Raw genomic sequence first — 13,087 nt, forward strand, 5'->3', positions numbered from 1 at the left:
TTTGATAAAATTATCCCACGTTCGAGGTAAGTGGGTTTCTACTGTATTTTGAACTCCACGGATATGTGAATGCATTAGTTCTATGTCTACGTCTCACAGATTTCAATACTCATATTTAATACTTTTAACCCTGACATACTGACCTACTTTCTTGTTTTTGAAGCTACAGCAAGAGGTTTTGACAACATATATACATGCAATTTCTTAACAGATTTCAGTAGTTATCTGAATAATCTTTACCATGACCTACTCACCTAGTTTGTCTGTTTTTTTTTAAGTTATAGCAATGAATTATGCTAAAGCAAGCAACTAAACTCAGGTGAGCGATATAAGACCACCATGGCCTTCGTTTTATTATTTATTAAATAGAACGAAATGAGTTTTTAATTCTATACGAAAAAAGTGTTTTCCTGATAGCATAAAGCCAAAACTCAACGCACATTCACATGGAAATTCAGATTCAACATTGACTACATTAAATTTCTCTAAATGTACGGAATTGGTGATTTTTATAAGCATAGGCAAAATTTTGTTATATCTGAAAACACAGGAACAAACTGTACATGGAAACAGTGTTGTATGTGGAGACTTTAATATCACAGCCAACAGTCACCAGATTTCCAGGTAAGAGCAGTGTATCATAAAGTAATGATTTTTGATCCATAACAACTTGAAGCACTACATGTATTTAATTGATTGATTTTAAGCATACATATCAAATTCTGTTAAATTATTTAGTCGATAAATTAAATTTTCATAAAATAGTTGTTTCTTTACCTTCTTGAATTTTTGATTACTGTTAGATTGCATTAAAATCAAAATTGTACGGAGAATAATTCAGCCTGATTTCTTCTTCACTTTTGCTCCTTGTTGTTTTGAAGAATGAATTGAAGGAGATACTGATCTAAGTGATCAAGTTGATAATCAACAGTAACCTCTCGGTGACCACACTTACTACTATTTAGATAAAGACTCTGAGCATTCAAGAGTTACAAGTTATTTCCCAACGACAGTGAAACAAGATTGGATTTCATATACAAATTGAGTGATGAAATGGGGAAGATACCAGCATCTTTGACAAACAGGGAAAAGGGTTTTTGAGTCCTTCTGAGAAAGGTCCTGAGGACATTGAAAATCTGCATATTGTAGATGCCATCCAAGTTTGTAGATTTATTTCCTGAACTGTTGCAAATTCTTTTGAAGATAATGCCTCCACCAAAGAAGACAATGGAATGTTTTGCAGACATCATACCAAGGCTGTCTCTTATTTATTCGGTGATAATGCAGAACAGAGTGAGAGAGCTCTGCCGATTACAAAGGAGCGTTGCAGTGATGCTTGCGGACAATGGAAAGGAAAACATGTTAAAGTTCATGTTACATTATTTGATTTAAGAAAAAAGGAACTTACACATACCTCAAAATTAATAATCAGTAATAATTTAAAGTAAGCTTGGACTTATTATAATTAGTTTGTTTTTTTAAAATTAGCGATTTATTCTTAGCCAAAACAATAGTGAAAATAAAAATTTGCGAATAAAACCATCTGTGTATTATAAAAGATCCACAGCCCAAGGCGAAAATTACTTGCATGCTAATGATGCATATTCCTTTAATGAATGAATGAATGAATGAGTTGGGTTTTACGGCGAATCGACACAAAAAGGTCATATATCGCCGAGAAAATGTTAAATGGATTACGTTAATTGCAAAGCATAAATAAAACCATTGAAGTAAAAACGTAAATACAAAAATAGTGAAAAAAAAATCAAATCCCAAACATTAAAAAGTATAAAAGCGGTGATAAAAATCAAAAAAGGGTTCAGATTTTATGATATATACCTATTTTCTTTCAAAAACTGCAAAATTTTTGTCGGCTGAAATTTGCTCGTACAGCTCTTTTAGAGATTAAACATTATAGTATGATTTGGGCGCTGTGGATCGAAGTCTATACAGTCGATTAAAATATGTTTAATAGTAAGTGGTGTTTGACATGGTATACTTTTCGGTTGATCTTCATTGTTCAGCAAATACGAAGAGTCAACCGAGTATGACCTATTCGACAACGAGAAAAAAAACAACTTCCCCCTGCGAACAGATCTTTTTCCTTGGTGCCATTCACCTAAAGTGGGTTTTATTTCACGAAGTTTATTGAACGAAGCATTGTTCCATGAGGAGCCATTTAGTTAAAATGTATTTGTTGATATTTTACCAAAAAATCAGTATATGGCAATTTCAATTTAGATTGATTTAATGAAAGTGATTTCTTTGCTGCGTATCAGCATCTTCATTTCCATAAATACCAGCATGACTAGGAATCCAACAGAATATGATGGACTTTTTAAAAGATAGTTCATGAACCCTGAGAAAATGTTTTGAATGAGAGGAAATTTTCTGTATTACGGTTGTGTATTGATTGTAATACAGAAAGTAGTCGGAAAAGATGATAAACTTTTCTTCATTATATTCTGAAAAAAATTTAAGGGCCAAATCAATTGCTTTTGCTTCTCCCTGAAAAAATTGTAGCGTTATTTGGTAAACGTAATTTTGATTGATGCAGATGGCTAACGGCGGCACATCCAACCTTTGAATCATCCTTTTGAAACCTTTCTGTATAAATAGGAATGATCTTTGTAAGCGACTTAATTCGTTTGTTGCACTTGAATATTTCAGGGTTTGTTTCAGCCTTTTTCAATGGCGGTTTCATATCAAAAAGAACTGTTGGAGAATTAAGAATCCATGGTGGTGTATTCAGAACTAAATTATCTTTTACATAATCAAATTCAAAATCTGTTTCCTTCATAGAATTATCAATGCGAAATCCAAAAGGTTTAATTTGTTTTGGTTTTCTGTCATACGAATCGTGGATTTGGGGTTTAAATATAAATTTTATGAGCAGGTTGGATTTGTTGGCAGCTACCCTCAGAGAAATATTGCAATGACAGTTTTTCACGTCTCGTATAAAGGGAGGGTTCGTTTGCTTCAACATACAAGTTTTCAACAGGCGATGTTCTAAATGCGCCAAGAGCAATACGAAGCCCTTGATTATGAATAGTATCCAGATCTGTAAATACGATTTTTGGCTGAACCATAAACAACACAACCGTAATCTAGCTTGGATCGAATCAAAGCTCTATACAGTCTTAACAAAACCTTGCGATCGGGCCCCCCAATCAGTATTTAAAAATTACCTTTAAAAGTATTCAACGATTTCAAACATTTGGCTTTCAGGTATTTTATGTGTGGTATAAAAGAAAGCTTTTATCAAAAAAACACCAAGAAATTTTGCTTTCGTCAACAACGGGTATTTTTGTACCATTTAGAAACAGCTCAGGGTCACAATGTTGTTTCCGTAATTGACAAAAGTGGACACACTGAGTTTTTGATTGGGAAAATTTAAAACCATTTTCCATGGCCCAAGTTTGAACTTTGTTCAACACTGCTGAAATTTTGGCGTTCAATCGTACGCATATTTTTTGAACGATAACATATTAGAAAGTCATCAACATATAAGGGAACAATCTATCCCTGGTGACAAACATTTCACAATATTTTTTTAATTTTGATGCTAAAAAGTGTGACGAAAAAATAGAACCTTGTGGAACTCCCTGTTCTTGCTCAAAAGAGTCAGAAAGGGTAGAACCAACACGTACTTTAAAATTGCGATCTGAAAAAAATTTGGGCGATATAAATGTTGGAAGACGACCTTTTAAACCCTAAATCGTTAAGATCATTAATACCAAATTCCATGTAGTGTCATGGGTTTTTTTTTCAAAATCGAAAAATACAGACACTAAATGCTCTTTTTTAACAAATGCATCACGAATAAAATTTTCCAGTCGAACAAGATGATCAGTTGTGCTGCGCTGCTTGCGAAAACCGCTTTGAAAGTTTGAAAATAGGCAATGAGATTCAAGATACCAAACTAGTCTAGAATTGATCATACGTTTCTAGCGTTTTACATAAACAACGGGTAAGTGCAATGGGTCTATAATTACGGGGGTTAGTGCTATCTTTCCGGGTTTTGGTATTGGAATAACTATAGTTTTCTCTCCAGGAATCTGGAAAAATGCCAGTTTTCCATGAAAATATTTTAAATTCTAGTAGGAGGTTAATGATTCTTGTGGGTAAATGTTTTAAAAGTTGAAAATGAATTTGGTCCGGACCAGCTGCGGTATCGTGACTTTTTATCTAAAGCGTCAAGCAATTCTGTAAGTGAAAAAGATTTATTACAATCTTCATCATTATTTGAATCAAAATTTAAGGTTTGCTTTCTTTAGTCGATTTTATGTTTTGAAACCTTTTATCATAATTGTTTGATGAAGAGTTTTTTGAAAAAGTTTTACCAAGGTTTGGCAATGTCCTCCTTGCTAGATGCAATAGACTGGTCTGACTTTGTAAGATGGGAAACTTTTGAAGATTTTCCTTTTCCACTTATTTTGCGAATCATTTCCCAGATTTTTTTAAAACCGATGACCTAGAATTAAGTTTTGAAACGTATGAATGCCATGATTTTTTCTTTGCTTGTTTTATAGTTCTGCGAGCTTTTGCTATCAGAATCCTAACTGATTGTAAGTTTGACTGACTGATTTCTTTCGTCGGCCGTATATTGAACTTTTTAATGGCCGCTCTACGTTTTGGAACAGCAGTCTTACAATCATCATTATACCAAGGCTTATTTTTATGTTTACCATTTCTTGAAGTTTTAGGAATGGACTTGTCAGCAATATCGGACAGAAGAACTGAAAAACGATCAATAGGATCATAAAAATTAGTAAAATTCTCCAAAGTCAAATCATTTTTACATAGCGTTTAAAATTGCTTCCAATCAGCTTTATTAAATTTGAATATGAGGGTGGTCTGATGACAGATTAGAAGTATTTGAAAAAATAATTGGAAAATGGTCACTACCATGCAAATCATCCAGTATTTTCCCATTCAAAACAAGAAAATTTCGGTTGACAAATTGTCAAATCAAGCGAGAAAGTTCCCTGTTGCAGATGAAGATAAGTTTTGGATTTATCACTTAATAAACAGAGGGCATTTTTTTCAATAAAAGTTTCATAATTTGACTTCTAGTGTTGCTGTCAGAACGGGCCCCAGAATTCATGATGACCATTAAATCTCCCATAAGCAAAAATGGTTGTGGTAATTGTTTTATAAGATCATAAAGTTCTTCAAGATTTAGATTATATTTGGGAGGTATGTAAATCGAACAGATAGTAACGGTCGATGTAATGTTACGTTTATTGCAACTGATTGGTACTTTTATTTAGAACAATTTGTCTGTGCGGACATGCATTATTAATAATAATAGATGTACCACCAGAAGCTCTATCAGTGTTAGTGTTTATGAAGTTATACACTGAATAATTTTTGAAAGCTATTTTGTCCGTTTCCCTTTAAAAATGTTTCACTAAGGCACATAAGTGAAGGATTATATTTTGATAAGAGAAGGAGAATTTCATTATAATTTGCTTTAAGTCCACGGCAATTCCACTGGATAATTTTTATTTTCCATTTACAATGGCAAACAAAAATTAAACGACTGGAAAATTAAATTATTAGTGTTGCATTGACTCAGGAGTGAACCTTTTGATTTTCCCCTCCTTTGTGCTGGTTAAACTGGGCGGGGCAGATAATGGCGGATCGTCATCATCTTTCCCTGTTACCGGTTCATATCATGAGGGAACCAAACCGGTTATGGGTTTTGTATGGGATCATTTGATCCCTTTCCAAACCATCGTTCTCAATCAAAATTTTTTGTTTTGGTGTTTGACTCACCCCACGTTGATTTTGTGTTTGATGAAACGTTTTGTCGTGACGACGGCGTACCTGAATACTTAGGAACATGTTGTATAGCTGGTGACAGTGTTGGTTTAGCAACTGCCCTTTGAAGTTGAGATGCCTCTGAAGGTTTTGCTGGTACTTTAGGCTTTTCATTTGGTACAGAAGTTTGAATTGGATTTTGTTGAGCAGTCACTGAATCTGTTTGAGAACAGGCATCAAAGCACTGTGTTGATTTGGGTAGGACAGATTTTGTTATGATGAATAAGTTTGTGCGAGTGTTGGAGACGTAAATTTGGCAATTGGCAATTTGTCTTGCTTCTGGAAATCCAATGCCCTGTGTGAATTTGACATGAAGAACCCCCTTTTCGATTTTCCATGTCTTGCAATCACGAGACTTGGCTGAATGTGGCTCGTTCAGTTTTACACAAAGCAATGGACGACTACAGTGTCGTGGTCATGAGAATGTCCATCCTGTCCGCATTTTTTGGGGAAGTGTAATCGCCTTTGCAATTTCTCATTGTGCCCAAACTTAAAGCAATAATAACATTGAAGAGGATTTGGGAAAATATGTTGTAACTTTTTTGATGAGGTATCCAACTTTTACGACTGAAGGAAGAAACGGAGTGCCAATGTAAAAATAAATAGTATTTGTGTGAATTTCTTTTCCTAATCGCTTGATTTTTATACGTAGCAGCAGTGACATGTTGATCTGAAAGGCCTTGCACAATCTCCGTCTCCGAAACCCCTGCAAGGTCAGGACAACGAATGACCCCCCTTGAGGTGTTCAAAGTACGGTGTGCAATGCACTTACATGGCCGATTGTAAAATGAAGTTAAGGAAGGCAAATTTCGTGAATGTGAGGCTTTCTCAACTTCAACAAGCAGATCACCAGTTCGCAGTTTTTTGACTGATTTCGGTACACCAGCAATACCTTCGATGGTTTTTTCAATTATAATGGCGAAAGGCTTTGACATTTTGAATGTTTCGTCTGTTGACTGGATCAAAAGAAATCGCGGAAATGCCATGTTGGATGTGTATGGTCGGTGAGGATTCTCACCTTCCTGCCGTCAGAATCTGGTTTTTGGTATGCGGTCGTTTTTTTTTTTGGTTTTCCATATTAAATGTTTAAAATTCGTCACTCGCAGCCCCCCCCCCGCCGCGGAGTTCCAACAAGGGAACATGAAACAGAGCGGATATCCAGCTCATTCATGTTAGGGATACTGTATGATATACTCGGCCAGGTATATTTCAATCTTGTTCATATCACCAGTTGAATGCAGAAAAGCAAACATGGGATTCAAGGGGTTGTTACTTACCCAACCGATTGGCCCTAAGCCACCGTCTTCTAGGAAACAAGATTGAAGTACATATGAAAATATATTGTTAAATACATTTGTGTGAACGTAATATGAAGTTTATTGAGCGCAGTAAAATGTGACAATACAGCAGAGTAAGACAGGTTTTGTGTAACGTATTTGTTCCAAAGTTGTGTTTTTGAAAATATAAAATTATCACATAAAGAAGCAGTTTGAAATAAGCAATAGAAATTGTAAACGTAAAGGTGAATTTCCTAGGGCTTGGCATGACTAGCCGATTGATCGTATCGGGCCAATACGACGCCAGACGTCTACACCGAATTTGAGGCCAAATGTGTATTGGCACCCACATCCCGGGAAGAAGATGCGCACAGCAAACAAGTACGCATCAACTTCCCGGGATGCCATGGGGCACCTCAACATCCAGGACCCTCCTCTCCCGGCTTACGGCCGCCACCCACGGCAAACAGGTGGGTTCATTTTCGGGGAGTCGTACCCCTCTGCATGGAGATACAGCCAGCATTTTCTATCCCCCGCCGGCAAGGGGCCGCATATTCCTTTAAATAGGCTCTGTTATTGGAGGGGAGATAACAGCGTTGGTATGATCTCCGATGGTTGTCTTCCTTTCATAGTAATAGTAAATCATACAGCGTGTAATTATCACACATTCACCGCATTGCCTCTTCAGCAAACAACGGGTAAATGATAGACATTTGATTTTTTCATCCAATATGAGGTTTACCGATGAAGTTAAGCAAACAATATTAGAGTCTTTATGTACATTTACATAAACGTCAAAACTGTCTTATGACAAATGTATTTTGCTGGATGGTTAAACGAACATTGAAAATCCGCCGGATTACTGGTTCTATCTTTGCTGCAGGAATCTGAAGGTCATGGATGAAAATTGTTTATAAGAAAAAAATATCTAATGAAATCTACAGCTTCATCGAATAAATCTAGATAGACTAGTATTTTTCTTTTAGATCCATGCTTTCTATTTTTTAGCTGCTAATAGTTGATCATGGTCTCTTACGTCACAATCGATGAATCCAGTTGCAGCCTCCAGTTGTACAGCATCCACCGATTGATAATGTGCTACCTCAGCCAGCTCCAGTACTTGGTGATCCTGCTGTTCCACCAGCAGTTGCTCCACTGGTTGATCAAGTGCAGCCAGCTGTGCCTGTAATTGTTGACCCGGCACCAGTTGGCCATAACATAGCAGGGCAGGTATAAATATTCATATAAACTTAGAATTTCTACCAAACCAGGTGCCAAGTTTTCACTCGGCCTTAGGTAGCCATTTGTCTCAAGGAACTAAAGACGGCTCCATTGTTAGTCTGAGCTGCTGCAATGGGCGGGTTTCGCAGTGGCTGCCAGCATGTCAATTCTCATGTATTTAAAGAAGTTGGTGTTGGGTCCGGTTGAGTATTTTGAGGCATGAGGACTGCCTTGTTGGCTGCTATATGGCAAACAGCGTCAGACTATATAAATAATGTCACACGGGGTAATTTGTCAAATAGATATTTGGGTTGCTAGTAGTTGCCACACCCGTTGCTAGCAACCATACTCAAATATGTACTTCTTTATACGTGCTAAGTGACAGCCAGGGTCAAGCCATCTAGCTGGCGACCCATGCTGAATAATGGAGCCGTGTCAGTTTGAAAATCCAAACCTTTTAATAAATAATCGAATATAATTAGTAATAGTTATAATAAATGTTCTGTAACGACGAATATATGTTGGGTTATTAGTTTGAAAAATATAGGTACGTGTAGTACTTATGTCGTCATGGTTACTGGGTCAAGGTCAGTGTCCGTAAGTGTTGCATATCAAATGTAAATATAGCAACACTTCCTGGTCGGTCGTACTGTGTCTGTTTTCCTGTCTGTCTGCCTCTCCAATAACACAACTGCCATCTTTTTTCTCTATAGACAAAGATGAAATACATTTGTGATCATATTACTACGCTTCTTAAGTTCCAGGGCACTCACTCGTTTGGACGTTTTTGGGGCCGAATATCGCCCCATTCCCCTCAAGAAATAGTATGTTTTTTCCCTTTCTCAGAAGAAAATTCCCCTCGAAAATAAAACAAAAATCGAAAGGAAAATCCAGAAAATGTACGAAATTACTCGTTAGCCGGACATAAGAACGAATATATTCGAGTACGAAATCCAATAAAACATTCACGAGTCTTCTCCCCTTAACTGACTGTCAAATGAATGTTCTCGTAACGAGTCGGGTACGGATACATTCGGATATGGCCGTGTGCCGAAGAGAATGTCACACAATCAAAAACATTACCGGCGAAAAATAACGTCAAAAACAGTAGATAATTGTAGAAAACAGACATTTTTTTTTCAAACAGAAATATTTGCAAGCAGAACAAAATTTGGAAAACCCATCCCATCCCATTACAAGCTCGCCAGAATCTCAGAAATCCTCCGAGTTTGAAGTTGTGCCCAGCTCTGAAAAACGAAAAGCCTGCCAGTCTGAAGCTGTGTCTGGTTCTTCTTCTGATTCTGAATCAGACATTGTCAGAAATAAGAAACGTCATGTATTAGTGCCTGATAAAAGATTGTTCGACACAACCAGATATGAACTCTCGCTTAAGTAGTTATACTATATTGCCTCTAAGGAAGGTTACTGCCGCAAATAGTGTGAATTTCTGTACAGTAGTACAATAACCAATGAGAACACCGCATATATTTGGCGTGGAAAAAAGGAATTCATCTAACAAGACGTCTCATAACCCATGCGCAGTCTGAGAAACACTTAAAAGCTGCAGAAAGCTAGCTTTCTAAGCCACTCACAGCTGAAACGCAGAAGATTTTCCAATGTTTGCAAAATAAGTTGACAATAAGGAAGCATTAAACAAAAACTATTTGGAGACCTTGTTCCGAACTCATTTCACTGACAACCTTGAGGATTTTATTAAGAACTTTTTGGCTACTGATATTCAAAATGAAATGGTGAAGCAGCATGTGCAAGTTGACTTACACTTCTCCATCATCAATCCAGGACATCATAAAACCAATCGCTTTTGAAGATTATACCCTTAAGGCAATCCGTGATGCCAAATGCTACGCTTTAATGGCAGACAAATCAACCGTGAAGAATTCGCAGTCATTATCCATTTTTTAGGCGAAGAAAGTGACAGATGTTTTCAAGGGAGTTATCCGAGTGGTATCAACTCAGTGAGTGGGCGAATCGACATAAAATGGTCATATATCGCCGAGAAGAAGCCATATTGCGAACACCAACTGTAAAGCATAAACATTTATGTAAAAATGTAAAACGTACCTAAAAACAATATTATTAGGTTATTTAACATTGTTTTGTATAATAAGGAGATATATTTGGACGAGTACCCAGCTGAGAAAACCATATTGGACAAGCCGCGAGTCCAAATGTATCTCGTATAATCAAACGACATATAATTCTGATTTCAAGAAGCATAATCAAGCGCCTACTTCATCAGATTTACATTCGGAACGTTTACACACGTTTCGGGCTTTATCATATGTTTAACATGGGACTCTTGAACCGTCCAAAAACGGGAAAAAACTGTACAGGGTTTCTTTTTTGTACGCATGTCGAATACGGTAATATATTGTACGGTCACGTGTTGCAAATAAACGTTCACGATTGAATACTAGTAAAGAAAAATAGATATAGAATAAACTTTATTATACACATATTAAGATGCTTAAACGTTTATTTCCCCGCATATGTCTAAAATTGTTTAATACAGTCAGATAACCTTGTACAAATTGTAGAAATATTGCCCAGAATGTGATCTTGTGCACCGGAGTATTCTTTTTTTATTTCACTTTGCAAGAAACTTAGTAAAAAAAATAAATTTTCGTGTCCCATGTACATTAAAATGTACTTGACCTAGAGTTATAAAACATTTGTTGGATTTAACGTCGCACCGACACAATTATAGGTCATATGGTGGAGGAAGACCCCAGGTGCCTCTCCGTGCATTATTTCATCACGAGCGGGCACCTGGGTAGAACCACCGACCTTCCGTAAGCCAGCTGGATGGCTTCCTCACATGAAGAACATTTGTATGGCATGTGAAGTTGTACACCCGGTGATCTCTTTGGGATTTCACTCAACTAGGCCAGAGTTATGGTCCTTCACTTGGTGAAAATATATATAAAGTGCTTAAAAGTTTGTGTAGCATGTCTTGAAAGTATTTCAACTTGAGTAATGCAACTATGTTCAGTGATGGAAGTAGGGTGCGCCCGTGTCCTACGAACACATATCTAGTTAAAAATCTGCAGTTTGTGCAAAAATTGACAGTATCTGAAATATTAATAGAGGAAATATTTCTTTTGTGCCAGCTATATTAATAAAGAATCAAAATGAAGTTCAATAACCAGCCAGTTGAGATAAATATCTGAAAGGCTTTGGCTCTTGAATCAGATGAAAATGAAGCCAACATTTTATGTCAAACAAATGTGCGGAACTGTGTCTTAAGCAGTTTTCAGATATTATAAATATAATAAATGTATAACCATGTCATATTATACAAACAGTTGATGGTTGAATTTGTTATTAATTTATCAATACTAGAAATGAATTGAACAAATAACTTAAAATCACATTAAATATGTGTATTACCATTCCCTTGTGTTTTTTAATAAAGATATAGAGGATATTTGTTTGTTTTGAGTGAATATGGAATATATCTCACTGAGAAGTGAGAAAATTCCAAATATTTTCACGAGCGCGTAGCGCGAGTGAAAATGTGAAAATTTTCTCATTTCGAGGTGAGATATATTCCATATTTACTCAAAACAAACAATTTTTCTTTTTATTTTATGCTCAATTACGTTGAGATGTGCATTTTGCAACTATTTTAATCTCAGCGCGGGAAACAGACGCGCGTAAACCGACATGACGTCAGACGTGCTGTGACGTTATAAAGACACATGCAACATAAAGTTCCATTTTGTTTTATTTTTTGCTGCATAACGTTATGAAATTCTCTTTAAGTTAAATAATTTGAATCGAGAAATATACTATAAAGAACAAAGTGCAACTACAATTTTCATCCTGTTTTAAGCAAATAATTTAAAATTCATACATCACTGTATGAGGGGGCAGAGCTATATCTCTCACAGTGTGAAAATATAGATTTCATATTTTCACAGTGTGAGTGATGAGATATGAAAATATCTAACTGATAGAATACAGTATTTCATTAGTTAGCATAAAATAAATGTTTGTTTTAGTGCAATATAATTGTCTTTTTCCATGTACAACCATTGACTAACAATGAGATGACCAAGAAAATGTTCCCATAAAGTATTAAATGAAAAGTATTAAAACAACATACGAGTTACATAATTATGGAAAAAAATAAATGAGCAGCATGTAAAAGCAGTAGTAAATGATTAGCATATGAAAAGGGATCTCATATGAAAGGCATATGAGCAAATATCAAATTTGGGCAGGGTTTTTTTTGTCTTTTCATTCTTACTCAAAGATATTATTTCTGTTTTATTATTATTAAATAGGTCTGGAGAATTGTACAAAAACAAGTGTAACGTGTTTGTATGATGTATGTCAATAAAAGAGAAAAAATAAATTACAAATAAAAAACCAACAAAAAAAAAAACAACAACAAAGAAACAAAAACCCCACCTAAAATGCAAATTTAGAACAATTTCTTCGAGAACTTAAACAATTATTTGCATTTGTTTTTGCCTTAGTTTGTAAAAACTACCTTTAATCTTCATTCTGAAAATTTAAAATGCGCATTAAATCATTATGTTGATAAAGAGACAGGGTTATAAATTGTGTCCCTTAGGCGACAATAAAACAATTACTAGATTTTCATCCCCGCCCGCCCCCTCTTCTAACCCCCCCCCCCGCCCCCTAAAATTTATTGAACCAAAAAAACGAAAATTTCATTTGAGTTCCGTACCTGTAAGAGTACCGGTGCAGTACGGAGTTTATACTTACCAATA

Source organism: Mercenaria mercenaria, chromosome 7, assembly GCF_021730395.1.
Source record: "Mercenaria mercenaria strain notata chromosome 7, MADL_Memer_1, whole genome shotgun sequence".
Lineage (NCBI taxonomy): Eukaryota > Metazoa > Mollusca > Bivalvia > Venerida > Veneridae > Mercenaria > Mercenaria mercenaria.